Consider the following 24318-nt stretch of genomic DNA (forward strand, 5'->3'; position numbering starts at 1 on the left):
TTGCACCCGTCGCGTATTTCAGTGTCTGCTTAGCAGACACTGAAATACTTTGCGGGCCCTCTTACGGGGGCCCCTGCAGTGCCCATGCAGTGCCCATGCCAGGGAGACCCGCCAGGAACAGGATGGCGGTAGGGGGTGTCAGAATCCCCATGGCTGCGGAGCGCGCTCCGCAGCCATGGAGGATTCACAAGGGCAGTGGTAAACCGGCGGGAGACCGCCGGTTTACCCTTTCTGGCCGCGGCTGAACCGCCGCAGTCAGAATGCCCTCGGGAGCACCGCCAGCCTGTTGGCGGTGCTCCCGTGGTCGGTGACCCTGGCGGTCACCGGCTGCCAGGGTCAGAATGACCCCCTTTGTCCTGAGGATGGTCTCAGGTACTCATTAGACATCTGGAGTTTCAAACGTCGACATACTGGCCAATACAAGCATTATTAAATAGATTTTAAAACTCTTCTACAGGGAAAGGACTCTGAGAGGGTGCAAGAATATTCTTAACTTTGAGTGTTCACCCACGCTGTTAAGGGTCACAACTTGGTTGGGATGATATATTTTTCTGATTTTTGTTGACAGCAGGCGGGTGCTGTTGTATTGACCCTAAAATAAGATGTATTGCTGTTGAATTAGTACATATGAATATCATACTAAGAGATCTAGAAGTATTCCTAACATACTTTGTTTTCAGATTTATGGCCAACACAAATAAATCTAAATTGGTTTGAGTGATTGGATATGATATTTGCAAACCCACTAACATAGTAACTGTTTGTGAAAGGTTTTATTGAGGGGTCCTTAATAAGTGTTATTTTCAACACTTTGGGGGTCATTTTGACCTTGGCGGACGGCGGAGGCCGTCTGCCAAGGTACCGCCGCTGAATGACCGCACCATTCAGACATTTCCTCTGGGCCGGCGGGCGCTCTCCAAAAGAGCGCCCGCCGGCCCAGAGGAAATGCCCCTGCAACGAGGACGCCGGCTCAGAATTGAGCCGCGTAGTTGCAGGGGTGCGACGGGTGCAGTTGCACCCGTCGCGTATTTCAGTGTCTGCTTAGCAGACACTGAAATACTTTGCGGGCCCTCTTACGGGGGCCCCTGCAGTGCCCATGCCATGGGCATGGGCACTGCAGGGGCCCCCAGGGGCCCCGCGGCACCCCCTACCGCCATCCTGTTCCTGGCGGGAGACCCGCCAGGAACAGGATGGCGGTAGGGGGTGTCAGAATCCCCATGGCTGCGGAGCGCGCTCCGCAGCCATGGAGGATTCACAAGGGCAGTGGTAAACCGGCGGGAGACCGCCGGTTTACCCTTTCTGGCCGCGGCTGAACCGCCGCAGTCAGAATGCCCTCGGGAGCACCGCCAGCCTGTTGGCGGTGCTCCCGTGGACGGTGACCCTGGCGGTCACCGGCTGCCAGGGTCAGAATGACCCCCTTTGTCCTGAGGATGGTCTCAGGTACTCATTAGACATCTGGAGTTTCAAACGTCGACATACTGGCCAATACAAGCATTATTAAATAGATTTTAAAACTCTTCTACAGGGAAAGGACTCTGAGAGGGTGCAAGAATATTCTTAACTTTGAGTGTTCACCCACGCTGTTAAGGGTCACAACTTGGTTGGGATGATATATTTTTCTGATTTTTGTTGACAGCAGGCGGGTGCTGTTGTATTGACCCTAAAATAAGATGTATTGCTGTTGAATTAGTACATATGAATATCATACTAAGAGATCTAGAAGTATTCCTAACATACTTTGTTTTCAGATTTATGGCCAACACAAATAAATCTAAATTGGTTTGAGTGATTGGATATGATATTTGCAAACCCACTAACATAGTAACTGTTTGTGAAATGACTCCTTCGGGAGTCAACGTGTATGTGTATATATCTGTACCCAGTCTTCTGAGGGATTATTTGTGGAATTAATTTCCCGGTTGGGCAGTTGATCCCTCTACCAGTGGTCTTTGTTTCGCCTCACGCTTCAAATGAGAATTTAGAAAATTCAGCTGTTGGCCCCCAAAAGGGATTTAGGCTTTTACATTGATCTTACCAAAGACCATTAGGTAGACAGTTAACCTTTTGTGATATATTTTTTTTGGAGCAAACAAAGTGAAGTCTTTGCAGAAGAGGATCCTGTTGAGATGGATAGACCGTGATTAATATCTGTTCTGCACTGGCCAAAAAGCAGCCCACTGGTAGTCTGAGCGCCACATACTCCAGAACTAAGGCTACTGTCATTGATTTGGCATGGGGGGTTGCCTGTCCTTGATATTTACCAGGCTGCACCATGGGTGTTGATGCATGATTTTAACAGAGCACTACTGCCTTGACAGCCAGGTCTAACTGGAAGTACACTTTTCCAGATTGGTTCTGCAAGATGTTTTGGTCTGAGCCCACTACAAAGGCCCTCCATCATGGGGATGTGCTGCTTGGAAGCTTTCTTGAGGTAAGGAATCTGTGGTTAGAACTATCCATCAGAAGAGCACATTACTTATTTTTGATAACACTCTTTCTGGTGGATACTCTACCTAACCCAGGATTCTTCACGGTCCTCCTACCTCCCTGTTCTGTGGAATGGCCTCTTTTTAACATCTAAAAAGGTCCCCAGTTGGAATCCAGTACACTGTTACCAATACTTGCTCACACTTCCTGTCTGAGGATATGGAAACAGAAGAGACAAGAAACTTACATCAACATGCAATAGTAGCACTTATGAGCAGCTCATCTCTGTAAATTCTGTGGTTATGGAGTCAGTGTGACACTGCACAGTGCCATCTATTGGCACGCAGGAACACTGCAACAAAATTTTCTGTGTTCAGGCTGGCATCTGGGGTAAATGCTAAGGTGAAGAATCTGCAGATATATAAAGTATCCACCAGAAAGAGTGTTACCAAAAGTGAGTAACTTGTTTGACTGTGTTTTCTGAATTGTTCACTTCGCAAGGCCTCTCCGCATCATTGAGCCCTTAACAGTGCTTCACCCAGTTCCTGGGAAAAGAACACATGGGGATGAAATCTGCATATGTCAATTAGCTTGCCACATTATGCCTGGGCTGGGACAACTCAGGCCCCCAGAAACAAAGGAAAAGAGCTAAACCTCTGGAGCCAACGCTGGAAGGGCGTTCCTTCGAAGTTTTGGTGGGAAGGGGTCAGGTAGCTGTCATCTATGGGCAGAGCTGAGACTCAGGGATGGTCTTTCCACATACAACTGTAAGTTACCATATTGGATTGTTCCAGAATGTTGTGCATAATTGACCAGAGGTGCATGGCCTCTAGAACTTTCGACCCCCACTTAAAAACCACTGCACAAGTGAGTGACAGATGAAAAAACACTAGCGCAATGACTTTGAAAGAATACCCATATGTAAGGTGGAGCCACCTGTCTCCCCTGCAAGGATAGCCTTTGGTACTTTAACTCCAGCTAACTCCGGCTGACTTAGGATAGTGTCTCCAGAGCAAGGGAGCCTTGAGGAACAGTTGGTTGGGGGACTAGACCTCTTTGAATGACTAAGGATAGTTCCTCTGGGACTTCATATGCACTAGCCCTTTACTCTGAAGACACACAAGTACCCTGTAAGTAGCCAAGACCTGTGGAGTGCAGCAGGGAGGGTTTTGTGCACATTGGCGGCACAAAATGCCCCATAAATCAGGGGAAGAGCAGGAGGAGCCAGCAGGAGAACTGGTCTAGTGCATCAAGTCAGCAAATAATGCTCTCAATTAAAAGCACCCTTGTAGGCTACGAGGCCTGAAGACAATGCTCCTGGTAGCTAGGGCTGGTCATTAGGAGAAAAATGATGCCAACATTGTGCCGATTGACCATAAGGGGCCCAAGATGCAGCCTGGTCCACTGTAGACAGTGGGCCAAGCAGAGAACAAAGGAGGAATGGTCCATTCGGCCACATTGAAAAGTGAAGACAGCAAGGAAGCCACTCATCTAGTCTTTAAGCTCCTGGTCATAGGAGGTCCCCATAAAATCCTGTGTTGGGCTGATTTGCATATTATACTTTCCTTGTGGTGGCCCACAATGCGCAGGGGCACCAGCAGCATGTTTTGAAAATGTGTTTGTGGGGCTGTGGAAAACGCGCAGACCCCGAGAACATGCCCTCAAAAGTGGTCCTATGTCTCCCTCAGGGTTTTATTCATACCCCTGAGAAAGATTTTGGTGGTTTTAAAAATCTCCCTGATCTCATGGTTTTTCATGTGGGCTTGAAAGTGCAGATTCCTGTCTTGGTTGGTTCTAGAGCTGCATTCGCCCATGTGTTAACCCGTTAAGTGCGGGCGTCGGCCACTGGCCGATGCCTGCACTACCTCCCTGGTGCGGGTCACGACCAGTGGCCGACACCAGGGAGGGGGTTCGAATTTTTTAAACCCCTGTGAGACACGCCCCCCCACCTGCCCCTTTGTGAAGTCAGTGTTGTTTTCCCCATCGTAGGGCTGCTTCCTGCTCCGATGGGGAAAACGGCCCCAAACGGACTTCCCCACATTCGGGAAGGCTCGTATGAAAGGGGAGACTCTTTCTGAAAGCCTTCCTGAACGCGTTTCCTGGCCCTCGATTGCAGCACAGCTGCGATCGAGGGCCAGGAAACGCCACTAGACACCAGGGATTTCACTTGGGGGGGGTCGCCCCCCCTCGGAAAACACCCCTCCCCCGGCCATATTTTTTTATTTCAAGGTTGGTGACCCCTGGGGGGGTGCGATCGCGCCACCCCCAGGGGCTAATTCTTAAAAAAAAAAAAAACAGGGGGTCACCCGTGGGGGCAGTACTTTTTTTGTAGTTGTAGGGTTTACCTGGGGGCACCCAGGGAAACCCTACAACTACCAAAAAATACATATATATATATATATATATATATATATATATATATATATATATATATATATATATATATATATATATGTATATATATATATATGTATATATATATATATATATATATATATACATATATATATATATATATATATAGATAGATATATATAGATATATCAATCCATGTAGATAGATATATCTATCTACATGGATATATCTATAGATAGATATCTATAGATATATAAATCCATGTAGATAGATATATCTATCTACATGGATATATATATATATATATATATATATATATATATATATATATATATATATATATATATATATATATATATATATCTTAGATCCCAAAACGTTGCTAGACATCCGAGGCTCCTAATTCGGTAGTGGTCCGGGCGTGGACCTAGCCTTCCACTGCTTAATTCCCAATTACTTCTGATAGCATACATAAAATGTCCCGGACACCAAATGGAAGTCCAAAATGTTTATTCACCAATGCTTCCTCCCAAAACAACGCGTTTCAGACGTAGCCTTGCTCACGTATTAATTAAAAGTGCAAGCCACACAGACTATATACCACAGACAAACTAGACATAAAGGAAAGACTATTAAAATGCATGGTTACAAATATAGGCACCATCTTGAAATATCTAAGAATGATCTATGCACCAATACTCAAGGGTCTCCTAATCACAACTCCCTCCACAATATTAGTTCATTATACATCACATGATTAAATATCCTCAATTCAATAATTTACATTTAAATATTGTGAATATTGCAAACATTAAAAATATTTTAAAATATTAAATATCGTTAATCATCAAACAGTCAATAATATAAGAGCAAAATATGATAATCATTCTATGGTAAGCATAAAAAAAGTCATTGTAAACAGGAAGCACTTACAAATATAAACGTAGCAGGTGCCCCAGTTGAATCTCAGCTTCTGGAAAGGACAAGCCATCCTAACTCTTGGGCTTGGCAAAGATAAAGCAAGTCTGCGCGCTCAGAGATCCAATAACAGAAAAAGATTTTAGAATCCTTCCTGGAGGTGAATTGATGATGTTCTGGAGGGTAATCTGTATCTGACTTGAATAGCGGGTTCTATCTTCCTCTCCTGGAGACACATAGTAGAAGGTTCTCCCTTTATAAATCACCTGTAAGCTCCGCCCGCTGAGCCACGCCCCGTCCACCCTCAAAGTAGGCAAAGGAATTCCCGCCTTTTACCAGGATGATGGACAGCTTTCCAAAACGACCCCACTGCGTTTACCGCCGATTCAGGTGGTGCGTTGTTGATGCGCAGAAGCATGAGGACATCTCCACAAAGACGCACTATTAACAATCACATTGCCAAAGGCACACAAGGTTGTTGGAGACGTTTCCCCCATGACCCATCACGTAGCCTTAGTGTACAATATAAACAGGGCGTAAAAAACATGCTAGGTAACGCTTACTGACTTACTCGTAAAAAATACTCTGGTTGGGTAGGCCATGATGCTCATTTTACAGAAACTAAACCTCAAAGGAAGCACTTACAAATATAAACGTAGCAGATGCCCCAGTTGAAGCTCAGCTTCTGGAAAGGACAAGCCACCCTAACTCTTGGGCTTGGCAAAGATAAAGCAAGGCTGTGCGCTCAGAGATTCCATAGCAGAAAAGATCTAGAATCCTTCCTGGAGGTGAATTGATGATGTACTGGAGCGTAATCTGTATCTGATTTGAATAGCGGGTTCTATCTTCCTCTCCTGGAGACACAGAGTAGAAGGTTCTCCCTTTATAAATCACCTGTAAGCTCTGCCCGCTGAGCCACGCCCTGTCCACCCTCAAAGTAGGCAAAGAAATTCTCGCTTTTACCAGGATGCTGGACAGCTTTCCAAAACGACCCCACTGCGTTCTACCGCCGATTCAGGTGGTGCGTTGTTGATGCGCAGAAGCACGAGAACATCTCCACAAAGACGCACTAGTAACAATCATATTGCCAAGGACACACAGGGTTGCTGGAGACGTTTTCACCGTGGTCCATCACGAATCAAGAATTCCGCAGCCAGGCTACTACTACATATAAAGCCGCAAGCACACATCTCCCCTGCCTTGAGAGCACTACACTGGTTACCCGTTGCCAGAAGATGCACTTTCAAGCTGCTTTGTATCACCCACAAAGCTATACATGGAACAGGACCGCTTTTTATCAGAAAGAAAATGACCAAATACATCCAACAACCCACCGCTCAAGACTGGCCTTAGAACACCACCATACAAGAAAAAGACTATAGGTGGTACATCCTTCTCCGTCCAAGCAGCCAAACTATGGAATTCATTACCCCCAACTATAAGAGCCACAGATAACTTTCTGGTCTTCAGAAAACTACTCAAGAGTTGCCTCTTTCCTTCATAACCACCTTTTTCAAACAACTATGAACTGCATATGCCTATGTGGATAAATATTTTTTTCAGATTATATGTATATTTCTATTTATTTATAGTTTCTTTGGAAAATATGTATTGCTACTATGTCATAACAATAAAATACACACACACTCTTTAAACCTGTCTGACTAAAGTATTTTTTTACCCATGATTCTAATTATGTATTGTATGTGCATGTGTGTGTGTGTGTGTGTTTATATATATATATATATGTATATGTGTGTGTGTATATGTATATATATGTGTATGTGTATGTGTATATGTTGTTTCTATGCTTGGCATGTTCGTGGATCATTGCATGGCTCCTGTTTTTTTGTGTTGTTATACTAGATATCTATGAATCCCTGCTCTCATCTTATCACACTTATCTACTCATCACTCTTATGTCATGTCTCTATCAAACTATCCTCCATTCTCACTCTGACTCATCCCAAATCCCTTCTACCACTTTCATCTCCTAAAAATCTCTGCCTAAGCTCTTCCCTCCACATCTAACTCACCAAACCTCACTCTACCTCTGTGACCTCCCACACAACCCTACTAAATTCTCCTGCATTCATCTCATCCTGCTACTATGCTCTCCCTAACCCTTCCACATTCTCTTCCCCCTCCACCCCCCTTTACTCATCCCAAGCCTTTGGGTTGAGTAAATGAAGGATATACTCCCAATTAACACCTCTGGATTTATTTCCTCCTCCACCCCTCCATTACTCCAGTCTAACTACCAAACTCTCATATCCGTAGCTCAAATGAACTCATAATAATACTAAAACTGTACTCATTATTTAACAATACTAATCCATCACTAATTCTTGTTGGGTTCCGGAGTAGCGTGCTACTCATCGAAAAGCGCTTCGACGCCTCATCAGGGGTAGTAAGCGCTATATAAATACGATTACAATACAATACAATACAATACAATACAATACATGCCCTGGGCCAGTTCCTGCAACTACAATGTGGTGTCCACGTCATTGATTTACAGTAGAATGACTACAACACTATAATGGTGACATGCGGGTCTGACCCCGCATGTGCACCGGCTGCAGTGTGTCATGTTTTGTGGGGGAGTTAAATCCCTTGAAGCCCTGCCAGCAGTAAGCCAGCACGACGACCTGCCCTGGTAGCAGAATGAGCCCAGGAACAGTGAAACCAGCTCAAGAAGGAACAGTGCCAAGTGGCCGTAAACAGAACACATCCCAGGACCCTCAAAGTAAGAAAGGGCCAGCGCATGTCCATGTTGTGAGCTGCTGAGGAGCCTGCTAGCTGCCCCCGCCACCATCTGTCCCAGTGGAAAGAGTATGAGGAAAGCCTTCCTGCCATGGCGAAACAAGCCTGAGCTCTGCACTGGCATCCGCAGCCCTGTACGTCTTGTTATCCCAAGAAGAAGAGGGATAAGAGAAGCATAGGTTCTACAGTGGGAGGCATGTGCACCCCAGAAGGCATCCCTGTTTCTACCGCTAAATATGCATTGAGGCTGGTTTGCCTCCTCTGCTGCTATCCCAGTGCCTGAGAGAGTGGCGCAACAAGGGAGGTGGTAGGAGCTGACTGCAGCATCGCCCTATGCGGGCCCGGAGGGAGCTGTATATCCCTGTGGCTGCCTATCATTAGTGCCAGCTGAAAAAAGAGCAGGGACTTTAGGCCGCACCTGACAGTAGGAAAGCTCGTATCAGTATTCCTAGCCTCGTACCAACATCGAGGCAGCTACAGCCTGTGATGAGAGTGGATGCCTTGCCATCTAGTGGCCGTTACCTCACACCGGTTGCCCAGCACTTGTGAGGCACGCAGCAGACAACAAGAAAATTCACAGGTTGGGGCACTTACCTGCAAACGGCCCCAGAGAAGCTTTGATCAATTCCCTGTGTCTTGTGTATGTAACCCACGCAGACAGCTTGCAACAGTAGAAGGCTGATACTGCCTTCTGAAATTACCACAGTGCCACCTAGTGGTCACAGGCAACACAGCACCCTGCCCTAACATGAGCCTGCAGTGCCTCTGCAGTCTTGCCTCAGGCAGGAAGTACAGCAGCTATCAAAGCAAGCTGAGACTAACCCAGTGAGAGAGCTGCACCGCTTCCCCTCACCAGGCCTATGGAGCCTAAAAGAGACAACACAGAACTCACAGCACCTAGAAGTCAAAGGGCAGCATGAGCAAAAGCTGCCTGCCAAAAGACGTTATGAAAAGCCAACAAAGAAACTGTGACAGATGAGTTGGCAAGCTTGGTGTGACCACTGTCATTCACTCAACAAATTACCCGCCACAGTGACTACGAGACCATCTGCTGAGACGGGCACAAGGAGCACTACTCTCCTGTGGGCCACCTGTTGTTTTGGGAGGGGAAGGACTGCTAAACCCCACAAACAGCCTCAGACATCGAAGCCACAAAGAAAGCGAGCCCAGCTAGACAACTAGCAAGCCATGAGAAGCAATGTGCATGCACCTCCTAAAGGCCATCTACCACCACTGCAGGCACGAGAACAGGCATGCAAAGCGCCAGCAGAGGGCATCCAGGAAGAACTACAGAGCGCAAGGTCTGAGGTGCGCAGAGGGCCGCACCAGCAAATTGGATAGCACAGGCAGGAGCCCAGTAGGCAGAGAGAGCCCCAAAAGACAAGACACAATGCCAATGGGAGAAGGGCCATGTCACCTGGCCACATCACATCATCAGATGGCTACTGTTGCCCCATCGTTGAGTAGGTCACGATGAGTGACCGACCCTGCCGAGCAAACCAGACGGAGGTGGGAGCGGGCACTGAGACAGCGCAATCTTGAGGCGCAAGTGCTGCACCCTCGGGTGAAGATGGAAGGAAGAAAGAGGCAACCCTCTAGTCAGGGAGCGGTGCACCAAGAAGATCCTGGAAGGGACTGGACTTGCTAGATGTCTGAGAGGGGAAGGAATCAAGTACTATTGATAGGACTAAAGCCTGTGAGAGGGTGCAAATGAAGTCAATGCACAATCCGAGGTGCAGCAAATGATTAGCGAGAGGTCCATGTGATGCAACTTGCAACCTGTGGTGCAACGCAACATCAAGAAGGGAAACGGAGAGGAGAGAGGAATGTGGCATGACGCCACAACGTGAAGGATCGAAGAAGAACGGGTGTGACAGACCTGTCACACAGAAGATCAGGAACATCACGGGTGCGCAAAAGAATGGGAGAAGAGCGACAGGACTGAGGACTCGTGCCAGCATACAGGAGAGCATCCATCACCAAAAGCCAGCCACCAAGGTGAACAGAAGTCAGCTCCACGGGTGGACAAACTGTAAGCCGCCAGCATGCATGAACGGCATCCAGGCCCCACGCTTCTCAATTCAGCCGTCTCGCCACCTGTCACTGGCTGCGTGACATCAATAGCATCCCTGGTTCCAGCTGCACACGCCATGCAAGAACCGCATGTGGCCACGAAGTCCCTCAAGTCATCCCTTCTCCAAGAAAGACACTGTCACCTGTTGATCTAAACAAATAGATGGCAAGATCCACAACATTATCAGATGCATCTCCGAGACCACCCAAGGGGCACTGCACCACCAGAGCAAAGCTGATGTCAGAGAAAAGACCAGAGGTTGACAAGGCATCCCTGGCACCGTGGGAGGCTGACCACCCAGAAACCTGCTGTGAGCCCCAGGGAACCTGCCTAGGAGAGATCATATTCGACCATTTGGATCATCCACCCTTGGGGTTGCACAAGGCTTGTACGTGGCCCTGTTGGGATTTCCGCAGCGAGCCCCTTGGCGCGGCATACAAATGGCCCGCACAACCTACTCAGTCCAGTTGCAATCCAGGGGCAATCAATCAATCAATCAATCATTAGATTTATAAAGCGCGCTATGTACCCGTCAGGGTTTCGAGGCGCTAGGGGAGAGGGGGGGGTAGCTGCTATCGTTCGAAAAGCCATGTCTTGAAGAGTCTCCTGAAGGTGAGGAGGTCCTGGGTCTGGCGTAGCGAGGTCGGGAGTGAGTTCCAGGTCTTGGCGGCGAGGTAGGAGAAGGATCTGCCGCCAGAGGTCTTGCGCTGGATTCGGGGGACGATGGCGAGGGCGAGGTTGGCAGAGCGTAGTTGGCGTGAGGGAACGTAGAAGTTGAGTCTTGTGTTCAGGTAGGTGGGTCCGGTGTTGTGTAGTGCCTTGTGTGCGTGGGTGAGGAGTTTAAAGGTGATCCTCTTGTCTACGGGGAGCCAGTGGAGGTCCTTCAGGTGGTGGGAGATGTGACATCGGCGGGGTATATCGAGGATCAGGCGGGCGGATGCGTTCTGGATGCGTTGGAGTCGTTGGATGTCTTTAGTTGGGATGCCTGTGTAGAGTGCGTTGCCGTAGTCGAGTCTGCTACTGACGAGGGCTTGGATCATCGTCTTTCTGGTTCCTGTTGGAATCCACTTGAAGATTCTGCGGAGCATGCAGAGGGTGTTGAAGCAGGAGGAGGAGACTGCGTTGACCTGTTTGGACATGTTGAGAGCTGAGTCGAGGATGACGCCGAGGTTTCGTGCGTGGCTGGCTGGGGTGGGTGGGGGCCCAGGGCGGTGGGCCACCAAGAGTCATTCCAGGCCGATGGGGAGCGGCCGAGGATGAGGACTTCCGTCTTGTCGGAGTTTAGTTTCAGGCGGCTGTTGCTCATCCACTAGGCAATGGATTTCAGTCCCTCGTGGAGGTTGGCTTTGGCGGGGTGAGGATCTTTGGTCAGGGAGAGGACGAGCTGGGTGTCGTCGCCGTAGGAGAGGATGCTGAGGTTGTGCTGACGGGCCAGTTGTGCGAAGGGGGCCATGTAGACGTTGAACAGTGTTGGGCTTAGCGAGGAGCCTTGGGGGACGCCGCAGATGAGGTTGGTGGCTTCGGAGCAGAAGGGTGAGAGTCGGACTCTCTGGGTTCTGCCGGAGAGAAAAGAGGAGATCCAGTTGAGGGCTTTGTCTTGGATACCGGCTTCGTGGAGGCGATTTAGTATGGTGCGGTGGCAGACCGTGTCGAAGGCAGCGGAGAGGTCCGGGAGGATGAGGGCTGAAGTTTCGCCGTTGTCCATTTGTTGTCTGATGTCATCTGTGGCGGCGAGGAGTGCAGTCTCTGTGCTGTGGTTGCGTCTGAAACCGGATTGGGAAGGGTCTAGGATGGAGTTGTCTTCGAGGTAGTGGGAGAGCTGTGCGTTGACGATCTTCTCGATGACTTTCGCTGGGAAAGGGATGAGGGAGATCGGACGGAAGTTTTTGAGATCGTTGAGGTCAGCCTTAGGTTTTTTGAGGAGGGGTTGGATTTCTGCGTGCTTCCAGCTGTCCGGGAAGGTAGCGGTGTTGAAGGAAAGGTTGATGATCTTGCGGAGTTTGGGGGCGATGGTGACGTCGGCTTTGTTGAAGACGTGATGTGGGCAGGGGTCTGAGGGAGATCCTGAGTGGATGGAGTTCATGGTCTTTAGGGTTTCGGCATCATCTACGTGGGTCCAAGTGGTGAGGCGGTCGGCGTGGGAGGAGTTGTTGGGGGTGGGGTCGGGCGGAGGTGCGGTGTTGAAGCTGTCGTGGATGTCTGCGATTTTCTGGTAGAAGAAGGTGGAGAGATCGTCGCAGAGTTTCTGGGATGGTGGGACGTCGTTGATGCTGGCGTTAGGGTTGGAGAGCTCCTTCACGATGCAGAAGAGTTCCTTGCAGTCGTGTGCGTTGTTGTTAAGGCGTTCTGTGAAGTGGGAGCGTTTGGCGAGTCGGATCAGTTGGTGGTGTTCGCGGTTGGCTTCCTTGAGGGTAGCAAGGTTGTCGGGTGTTCGCTCGAGGATCCATTTTTTCTTGAGTTTCTGGCAGGTGCGTTTGGAGGTGGTCAGTTCATCTGTGAACCAGGCTGGTTTTTTCTTTTCTTGGTTGACGGTGGGTCTCTTGAGTAGTGCTAGGATGTTGGCGCAGTTGAGGATCCATTGTTGGAGGTTGATGGCGGCGGAGTCCGGGTCGGTGGGGTCGGGTGGTGGGTTTTTGGCGAGGGTGCTGGCTAGTTGGTCTTTGGTGATTTTTCCCCAGCGGCGGTGAGGCGGTAGTGGGGTGCGGTGGTGTTCGGTGTTTTTCTTGAAGGAAAAGTGGACGCAGTGGTGGTCGGTCCAGTGGAGCTCGGAGGTGTGGCTGAATGAGATGTGGTTGCTTGCAGTGAAGAGTGGGTCAAGGGTGTGGCAGGCGATGTGGGTGGGTGTGATGACCAGTTGACGGAGTCCGAGGTTGGAGAGGTTGGTGGTCAGTGATGCGGTGTTGGCGTCATTGTTGTTCTCCAGGTGGAAGTTGAGGTCTCCCAGGGGGATGTAGTCTGAAGAGGCGAGGGCGTGGGTGCTTGCGAGGTCGGAGATGGTGTCGCTGAAGGGGGCTCTTGGTCCTGGAGGACGGTATATGAGGGTTCCTCTGAGGGTAGTGTTGTGGTCCGTGTGGATCTGGAAGTGGAGGTGTTCGGCTGTCTTGAGGGTGTCGTCCGTGTGGGTGTGGATCTTGAGGGTGGATTTGTGGGCGATGGCTATTCCTCCGCCGATTCCGTTGGTTCGATCTCTTCTGGTGATCTTGTAGCCGTCAGGGATGGCGATGGCGATGTCTGGGGCTGAGGAGTCGTTCCACCAGGTTTCGGTTAGGAAGGCAACATCTGGGGCGGTGGTGTCGAGCAGGTCCCAGAGCTCGATGGCGTGCTTTCGTGCGGAGCGTGTGTTAAGGAGGATGCAGTGCAGGTGGTTTGTGTTGGTTGTTGCAGGCTTCGTTGTTCTGTTGCAGGTGAAGTTGCAGTTGCGGCAGGAAAAAGGTCCTTTGGTGTGCTTCGGGGTGGTTTGGCAGCAGGCAGTCGAGGAGCCAGGGTTGAGTGCGTGGAGTTCGCTGGCTGAGTAGTGAAGGCTGGTGGCGTGGGGGGCGTGAGGACCAGGGGGGCTGGCGCTGGGCGCGGTCCAGGCACGGACGGGCGCAGACGGGCTTGCCTCAGGCGCGCCTCCGGCACGCCAGCGGCGCGCGGACGTGCAGCGCCAGCCATTAAGAAGGGAGGGGAGAGGGGGGAGTGAGGAGCAGCTGGGAGGCGGGAGGGAGCGGCGAATGGGGGTGCGAGGGGGGCGGGGCCGCGGGGAGGCAGCGGCAGGGGGAGAACGGCGAGGGGGGAGCGCACAAGGGGCGAAAAAGCCGGAAACAAGGCAAAATAACACGAGTAAAGGCACAATACAGAAACAGTCACAAAAATATGCTAAAAGGTACAAGTACAATTGGAATACAGCAGTCAGAAGGGGCACAAAAATACGCTAAATGGCACAGTACAATTGGAATACAGCAGTCAGAAAGGGCACAAAAAGGGGGCTAGAGCGCAAGGGGGCGAGGCGCTGAAAAAATAGAGCAAACACTTACAGGACGGCGAAAAGCGGCACACGGGCCTCGAACACGCTAGCAGCAGCGTGGGCGGGGGTCAGGGGCACGAGACAGCTGGGCCTCAAGTGAATTCCTGTGAGAGGGGAATCCCGCCAAGAGAAATGTGTCCAAGGCAGCTCCATGACAGACAATGGGAAGCACTGAGGACGCAAATGTAGACTGGTCACCCCAAAGACTATTGCACATAGACCTGAGTACCTGAATCTTGACGGCCAAAGCCCACAGACCCTGTGACAACCACCCAGCTTGAGAATCAAAGCGCAATCTGGATGTGGTCCTAGGTGGCTGTTCCTCAGTGATACCTTCGCTTGGCCTGCAATAGGCCTGGCACAGTCCACACAGTCCTGTGGCAACTGACCAAAGGGTCTTGAGGAGACTCCTGTGCGATGGAGTTCTGGCACGAGAGGGAAATCTGGAGCTGCTCTACTAGCGGACGTTAGGATGCACCAAGGCCTTCAAGGATGACGCCCTTCCCTCTAGGTCATCCTCAGTCTTTGGAGGTTTGCTATCCCTGGAGCCTGAATGCTGTCCAAGAAATCCTTGAAGTGGAATCCCCACAGCTCCTGATACACCTGCATCAAACTTTAGAAACAGACTCCCATACAGTGAGCCCAGGTGGGACAGGGCCTATAGTGCCCGAGTTCATTGCAGTGTCATTGACAGGCGATTGAGATATCCAGACTTCATCAACACTGCCACTCATGTCCAGAGCAGTCTGGTTGAACTATAGAGGCGTGCTGTGATACCGAGTGCCCCAGCTGTATCTGTCTATGCAGCATGACCGGTGGTCCGCCTGAAGAGACTCAGTGGTGCTTTTTCTAGTGTTTATGTTTCTCTCCCACAGTTTGGACACATTTGTCCATTTTCAATAATGTTTGGGAGGGATAAATGTCATGCTGGAGACATTCTAGTGTTTCCAGCAGCCACTCTGCTGAGTGCTGGCATTCACACTCACCACATACCCATCTTGCATAGACGTCACCAGTCTGGTGACCCTGCAAATAAAAGAGTCCGGGCGCCCTGAGCCAGCTCCTGCAACTACAATGTGGTGCTTGTGTCATTGTTTTACAGTAGCATGAGGACCTAGGGCCCCCAATGAAAGTTAAAATAGAAAGGTTGACTAAACATGAAAAGGGAAAGGAGGAAACAGGAAATTCGGGGCTTAAAAAACAGTTAAAGGACAAAGAGTATACCTATTTCCTTTAAGGTTCAGTTCCTTTGATGTTTTGTTAAAGCACCTAGAATGACTTTCAAGGTGACCAAATATGAGGTCCTCTTAGCTAATGACCGAGCTCAAACTCATACCGGTACAACATACAATAGGTTTAGAAAAATCAACCATATAACATGAGAGCAAAGAATTCAACCAATCATTTATGTAATTTGTTGAAGCCTAAATTCATTTGCACAAAATCAGACAAAAACTATTTAATTGAAGTCTTGTACAACTCTCTTTTGTGAAAATAAAATCAATGCATTAAGGAAGCTCTCTCATCTGTTTCACAAAGTTCACAAAAATATGTTGTCCTAGACTGTGGTGTCAAAATTATTCTCACTTCAAAATACCAGCTTTCCAATGTACATGGCCTTTGAAAACAAAAACCTGCTTTAACTTGGAACAAAGTATTTAGCAAGTTTGTTTACAAGCAAATCATGTATTTTTCTTCATTTTAGAATTTGCTGAATCAATTCAAAACATCATTTTTGTCTCACTATAATCCTTCTTGGTTTAGTAACAAATGTATTTTTTCTAAAATACAAATTAAATTGCACAGTGGCCTCAGACTTTTCAGGACCAGCACAGTTGGTCCTAGTTCACTTCATAAGTCAAGGCAACCAGATAGCCCACGCTGTAGGGTTGCAGGAGTGCTATGTTAGCCTTATCAAGACCCTAAGGGGCTTACAAGCTTCCATATTGCTTACTATTGGCTTTATTGTCACTCTCATTTGCTTGCTTATTATTGAGTGACTCTCCTTAATACCAGCTTGCCCATCTTTTGTTTGGTACTCACCTAGAGCATAGTCTCTTTCCCATCTTTCTGATTGGCTGTCATCTGCCCTTCCACTACTCACTTTTAGGGAACTGTTTTCTTTTCGGTTAAGCACTCAATAAGAGTAAAAAAATGTCTAGCTTACGCGTCTAGAATTTTCAATTCTATTAAGGACACGGAGGCGAGGATTATGCTGTCTCTTTCTTTATGTACTCCAAACAGCAGCCAATCCATATACAAAGAAAAATAATAACTACAAGCCCCATGAGGCATATGGCCATTATCACGTGGCCCAATCACCACCCACATCTTCTGTCCATAAGTGTCACGACCTATCACGTCACTTCTTCTTTCTTTAGTTAGGTCCCTTCTCAAACAGTTATAACAACAAGTTCTTAAACTCCAAACTTGATGAAACGAAATCCTCTGTAACCGAACTTCTTGAAGGATCGACGAACAGGACCTTGAAGGAGTTCCTCAGAGTAGGAAAAGCTGATCTCAAGTGTTCTTCTGATCAGAACCTGAGGGGAAATATATACAAATGGTAATATCCCTTACTAAGGTAGATAAGAATATTTTCATGTCAATAGTGTTTTCGAGAGGAATATTTCAGTGTCAATCACATTTCAGGGTGGGGAGAAATAATGCATATTATAAATTCAAACATATTGCAAACATATTATATTAATAACATTGTTTCTTAGGGAGGGATAATCCTCGCCTCCGTGTCCTTAATAGAATTGAAAATTCTTGACGTGTAAGCTAGAATTTTTTTAATTCTATTTCAGGACCGGAGGCTCTGATTATGCTCGTTTAAAGCTGATTAACAACCACAGAAGCAACATCTACCACTGGTTTTTGGTAAAACTTTCTGAAAGTGGATTCTGCTGACCAATCGGCCGCTTTCATAATGTCCTCTAAGCGAGAACCTAGAGCATATGTCTTGGACACCATTGCGCCTCTCACTGAATGAGCTCCAAATACGTTAACCTCTTAAGTGCGACGCCCACACACCCTCCCTGGTGCGGGTCACGACCAGTGGCCGACACCAGGAAGGGCATTAATAAATCCTCGGGTGCGTCGCACCCGAGGATTTTTTTTAATTTTTTTTCCCCCCCCGGGAGACACGGAAGCTACCGTGTCTCCCCCCGCCCCCCACCCGCCCCTTTGTGCCTTGCGGCCGCTTCCTGCTTTCATGGGGAAAACGGCCTTTTACACGTTCGGGAAGGCCTCGTAAGAAAGGGGAGACACTCCCCTTTCTTACGAGGCCTTCCTGAATTGTTTCCTGGCCCCCGGTCGCAGCTGTGCTGCGATCGGGGGCCAGGAAACACTTTCAGGTTTCCTGGCTCCCCCGATCGCAGCACAGCTGCGATCGGGGGGGTCAGGAAACATTTTGAAAAGGCCTCGTAAGAAAGGGGAGAGTCTCCCCTTTCTTATGAGGCCTTCTGAAACGGTTTCCTGGCCCCCGATCGCAGCACAGCTGCGATCGGGGGCCAGGAAACCCCACTAGACACCAGGGATTTCACTTTTGGGGGGCGGCCCCCCCCGGAAAACGGGCCGCCCCCCCCCGGCATAATTAAAAAAAAAAAAAAAAAAGTAGGTGCCCCCAGGGGGGGGGGGGGGGGGGGGCTGGGGGTGCGCGCCCCCCCCCCCAAGGGATTTAAAAAAAAAAAAAAAAAAATAAATAAATGAAATGACAGGGGGTCGCCCGTGGGCAGGGTGACCCCCTGTGGGGGCAATTTTTTTTTTAGATGTTGTAGGGTTTCCCTGGGGGCCATTTTGGCCCCCAAGGAAACCATACAACAACTAAAAAAAATATATGTATATATCTATATATATATATCTATGTAGATAGATATATCTAGGTACATGGATATATCTATAGATATATCTATGTATATATATATATTTATATATATATATATATATAGGTAGATCTGTATCAAAGAGATTTATAAAGCGCGCTACTCACCTGTGAGGGTCTCAAGGCGCTGGTGGGGGGACGGGGGGGAGGGAAAGGGGCTAGGAGGTTCACTGTTCAAAAAGCCAGGTTTTGAGGCCCTTCCTGAAAAGAAGTAGGTTTTGGGTCTTGCGAATGTGGGTTGTGAGTGCGTTCCATGTTTTGGGTGCAATGTAGGAGAAGGATCTGCCCCCGGTGGTGGTGTGTTTGATGCGGGGGTCAGAGGCGAGAGAGAGGTCAGCTGAACGGACGTTTCGTGTGGGGGTGTGGAAGGTGACTCTCGTTGAGGTAGGCAGGGCCTGTGTTGTGGAGTGATTTGTGTGTGAGGATGAGGATCTTGAAGGTGATCCTTTTGTCAATGGGGAGCCAGTGGAGGGATTTGAGGTGTGGAGAGATGTGTTCGTGTCGGTGGAGGTCGAGGATGAGTCGTGCTGCTGAGTTCTGGATGCGTGTAGTTTGCACTTGAGTTTTACAGTGGTGCCGGCGTAGAGGGCGTTTCTGTAATCAAGCCTGCTGCTGATGAGTGCGTGAGTGACAGTTTTTCTGGTCTCTGTGGGGATCCATTTGAATGTTTTTCAGTATACAGAGTTTGTTGAAGCATGAGGAGGTAAGAGCGTTGATTTGTTGGGTCATAGAGAGGGAGGAGTCTAGGATGATGCTGAGGTTGCGTGCGTAGTTGGCGGGGTGGGTGCAGGGCCTAGCGTGGTGGGCCACCATGGGGGGTCCCAGTTTTTTTTGGTGAGGGCCAAAGAGGATTATTTCGGTTTTGCTTGAGTTGAGTTTCAGGTGGTTGGCTGTCATATATACATCACTTTTGTCAATATGTGTGTGGTTTCCCTGGGGGGAAAAGGGTCCGACTTGTCTAGTGGCAGTTTTAGTGCCATAAAGAAGCGCAGAAGGTTTATATGCCTACTGCAAAGAGCACATCTGTATTTTATGTAAATAGCTGAGTACATTAGTAAAGTCTATGGAGAGATGAAGGGCACTTTTGCTGGGTGGTAATGAGGGAATCCGAGGAGGAGGGAGTGGGAGCACCAATAATGATTGTTGGACTGGGCGCAGGAGGTGCTAAAGACTGTGACGAATGGTATGTGACAAGGTGTTTTTTGAGTGTCTTGAAAGTACGTGCTGATTGAGGGAAGAAGCGCAGGTAAGGTGGCCGCTACTGTTGCACGTATCTCACACACACCATCGATTTTGTGACTGTCTACGTAGGCTAGTGTTTTAGAGCAACAGTTTAGCCAATAGCAGAGATGGCATCTTGATGGATGACTGCTGCCTGCACTCGGGTTATAGAGGACCGCTCTGACATAGGATCAGAGACTGAGACATCAGATACTGAGACAGCATCTGAGGGATAGGACAATGGCGCAGACTCTGGGAGTGATTTTTCAGTCAGAGGAGTCCCATTCGAAAACTCCTCTTCCAGTACATTATGAGGGAGGTGATGAGGACAGTCCTGCTGTCCCTTCGCAAGCTGTTCGTGCAACTGGGTAATAGTGGGTTAGGCCAACCCAGACAGCAGGTGAATGCGGCGGCAAGCAGAGAGAGAGTGCTCTCTTGGGAGCTCACCAATTTAGTTCAGCCCCAAATTACACCACCCAAATCATATTGTGGAGACATCAAAATTGTCTATGGCAAAACAAACTGGTTTTGTAAGGCAGGCACCTGTGTTTTTGGTCCTGGATTCGGCGGCCATATAGAGAAACACACTAAACCCAAACATTTCTGGAAACTAGACATTCGGGGGAGTCCACAGAGGTGTGACTTGTGTGGATTCCCCAAAGTTTTCTTACCCAGAATACCCTGCAAAGCTGAAATGTTGAAAAAAAACTCTATTTTTCTCGCATTTCTGTCACACAAACTACAGGAATATGCTGGGATCCACAACATTCCTACCACCCAGTGACTCCTCACCTGTCCTGATAAAAACACTACCCCACTTGAGTGCCTACACCTAGTGCCTGTGTCAGGAATGGATCACCCCAGGGTCAACAGCTGCCTCACGTAAGGACCAACATTGACCGTTGTGTGATCTATTCCTGTCGCAGGCACCAGGCCTAACCACACAAGTGAGGTATCATATTTATCGGGAGACTTGGGGGAACGCTGGGTGGAAGGAAATTTGTGGCTCCCCTCAGATTCCAGAACTTTCTGTCACCGAAATGTGTGGAAAACGTGGTATTTTAGCCACATTTTGAGGTTTGCAAAGGATTCTGGGTAACAGAACCTGGTCCGAGCCCCAGAAGTCACCTCATCTTGGATTCCCCTTGGTTTCTAGTTTTCAAAAATGTGCTGGTTTTCTAGGTTTCCCCAGGTGCCGGCTGAGCTAGAGGCCAAAATCCACAGGTAGGCACTGTTTTCTATGAAAAAATGTGATGTGTCCACGTTCTGTTTTGGGGCATTTCCTGTCGCGGGCGCTAGGCCTACCCACACAAGTGAGGTATCATTTTTATCGGGAGACTTAGGGGAACGCCGGGTGGAAGGAAATTTGTGGCTCCTCTCAGATTCCAGAACTTTCTGTCACCGAAATGTGAGGAAAACTTGTTTTTTTGGCCACTTTTTGAGGTTTGCAAAGGATTCTGGGTAACAGAACCTGGTCCGAGCCCCGCAAGTCACCCTTCCTTGGATTCCCCTAGGTCTCTAGTTTTCAGAAATGCACAGGTTTGGTAGGTTTCCCTATGTGCCGGCTGAGCTAGAGGCCAAAATCTACAGGTAGGCACTTCTCAAAAAACACCTCTGTTTTCTTCCAAAAATTTGGATGTGTCCACGTTGCGCTTTGGGGCGTTTCCTGTCGCGGGCGCTAGGCCTACCCACACAAGTGAGGTATCATTTTTATTGGGAGACTTGGGGGAACGCCGGGTGGAAGAAAATTTGTGGCTCCTCTCAGATTCCAGAACTTTCTGTCACCGAAATGTGAGGAAAACTTGTTTTTTTAGCCACTTTTTGAGGTTTGCAAAGGATTCTGGGTAACAGAATCTGGTCCGAGCCCCGCGAGTCACCCCTCCTTGGATTGCCCTAGGTCTCTAGTTTTCAGAAATGCACAGGTTTGGTAGGTTTCCCTCGGTGCCGGCTGAGCTAGAGGCCAAAATCTACAGGTAGGCACTTCTCAAAAAACACCTCTTTTTTCTTCCAAAAATTTTGATGTGTCCACGTTGCGCTTTGGGGCGTTTCCTGTCGCGGGCGCTAGGCCTACCCACACAAGTGAGGTATCATTTTTATCGGGAGACTTGGGGGAACGCCGGGTGGAAGGAAATTTGTGGCTCCTCTCAGATTCCAGAACTTTCTGTCACCGAAATGTGAGGAAAACTTGTTTTTTTAGCCACTTTTTGAGGTTTGCAAAGGATTCTGGGTAACAGAACCTGGTCCGAGCCCCGCGAGTCACCCCTCCTTGGATTGCCCTAGGTCTCTAGTTTTCAGAAATGCACAGGTTTGGTAGGTTTCCCTAGGTGCCGGCTGAGCTAGAGGCCAAAATCTACAGGTAGGCACTTCTCAAAAAACACCTCTGTTTTCTTCCAAAAATTTTGATGTGTCCACGTTGCGCTTTGGGGCGTTTCCTGTCGCGGGCGCTAGGCCTACCCACACAAGTGAGGTATCATTTTTATCGGGAGACTTGGGGGAACGCCAGGTGGAAGGAAATTTGTGGCTCCTCTCAGATTCCAGAACGTTCTGTCACCGAAATGTGAGGAAAACTTGTTTTTTTAGCCACTTTTTGAGGTTTGCAAAGGATTCTGGGTAACAGAACCTGGTCCGAGCCCCGCAAGTCACCCCTCCTTGGATTCCCCTAGGTCTCTAGTTTTCAGAAATGCACAGGTTTGGTAGGTTTCCCTATGTGCCGGCTGAGCTAGAGGCCAAAATCTACAGGTAGGAACTTTGGAAAAAACAGCTGTGTTTTCTATAAAAAAAATAGGATGTGTCCATGTTGTGTTTTGGGGCATTTCCTGTCGCGGACACTAGGCCTACCCACACAAGTGAGGTATCATTTTTATCGGGAGACTTGGGGGAACACAGAATAGCAAAACAAGTGTTATTGCCCCTTATCTTTCTCTACATTTTTTCCTTCCAAATATAAGAGAGTGTGTAAAAAAGACGTCTATTTGAGAAATGCCCTGCAATTCACATGCTAGTATGGGCACCTCGGAATTCAGCGATGTGCAAATAACCACTGCTCCTCAAAACCTTATCTTGATCCCATTTTGGAAATGCAAAGGTTTTCTTGATACCTCTTTTTCACTCTTCATATTTCAGCAAATGAATTGCTGTATACCCAGTATAGAATGAAAACCAACTGCAGGGTGCAGCTCATTTATTGGCTCTGGGTACCTAGGGTTCTTGATGAACCTACAAGCCCTTTATATCCCCGCAACCAGAAGAGTCCAGCAGACAAAACGGTATATTGCTTTCAGAAATCTGACATCGCAGGAAAAAGTTACAGAGTAAAACATAAAGAAAAATGGCTGTTGTTTTCAGCTCAATTTCAATATTTTTTTATTTCAGCTGTTATTTTCTGTAGGAAAACCTTGTAGGATCTACACAAATGACCCCTTGCTGAATTCAGAATTTTGTCTAGTTTTCAGAAATGTTTAGCATTCCGGGATCCAGCATTGGTTTCACACCCATTCCTGTCACTAACTGGAAGGAGGCTGAAAGCACCAAATATAGTAGAAATGGGGTATGTCCCAGTAAAATGCCAAATTTGTGTTGAAAAATTTGGTTTTCTGATTCAAGTCTGCCCGTTCCTGAAAGGTGGGAAGATAGTGATTTCAGCACCAGAAACCCTTTGTTGATGGCATTTTCAGGGAAAAAACCACAAGCCTTCTTCGGCAGCCCTTTTTTCCCATTTTTTTGGAAAAAACTAAATTTTCACTGTATTTTGGCTATTTTCTTGGTCTCCTCCAGGGGAAACCACCAACTCTGGGTACCATTAGAATCCCTAGGATGTTGGAAAAAAAGGACGCAAATTTGACGTGGTTAGCTTATGTGGACAAAAAGTTATGAAGCCCTAAGCGCGAACTACCCCAAATAGCCAAAAAAGGGCTCAGCACTGGGGGGGGAAAGGCCCAGCAGCTAAGGGGTTAATAACTGTGCCTGCTTCCTTCATTAACCATTTAACCCATCTAGACAAGGTAGCAGCTGAGACCGGTTTAAATGGCTTTTGTAGAGCTATAAGTAGCTGATCAGCGGTATCCTGTCTAAACGGTTCTGTAACCATTTCATATTGTTTTAAACATTGAACCACACAAAGTTTTGGGTTATCTAAGAATGCTGGGTAAGATACTGACCTGCAATTAGTCTTTGTCCGTTTGGAGATGTTGAAAGTAACTCCTTCTGGTGAGAAAACCCTACCTGTTAGGTCCAAGGCTTTGACGTCTGAGACGCGTTTACAGGAAACAAGGCATAATAACATTGTCAATTTGGCTGAGAGTTGTTTACGGGATAAGGAAATATTGTCTGGCCAGGATTCCAAGAATCCTAGTACAATGTTGACATCCCACAAGGCAGAGTATTTAGTCTGTGGGGGATTGGAAAATCGAATACCTCTAAGCAGCTTACAGACTAACAGGTGTTCACCTACTGGTTTTCCCTCTAGGTGGTTATGACCAGCTGAAATGGCAGATCTAAAGTTGTTGACTGTTCTATATGCTAGGCCCGAGCCAGCTAGTTCGGCTAGAAAATTAACAATCATTTCAATATTTGATGCCACTGGATTGAGATCCCGTCTATGACACCAATTAGTCCATCTTCGCCAGGCAGATGTATATCTCTTGTGGGTGCCTGTTGCCCAGGCTT

This window comes from Pleurodeles waltl, chromosome 4_1, assembly GCF_031143425.1.
Source record: "Pleurodeles waltl isolate 20211129_DDA chromosome 4_1, aPleWal1.hap1.20221129, whole genome shotgun sequence".
NCBI classification, from domain to species: domain Eukaryota; kingdom Metazoa; phylum Chordata; class Amphibia; order Caudata; family Salamandridae; genus Pleurodeles; species Pleurodeles waltl.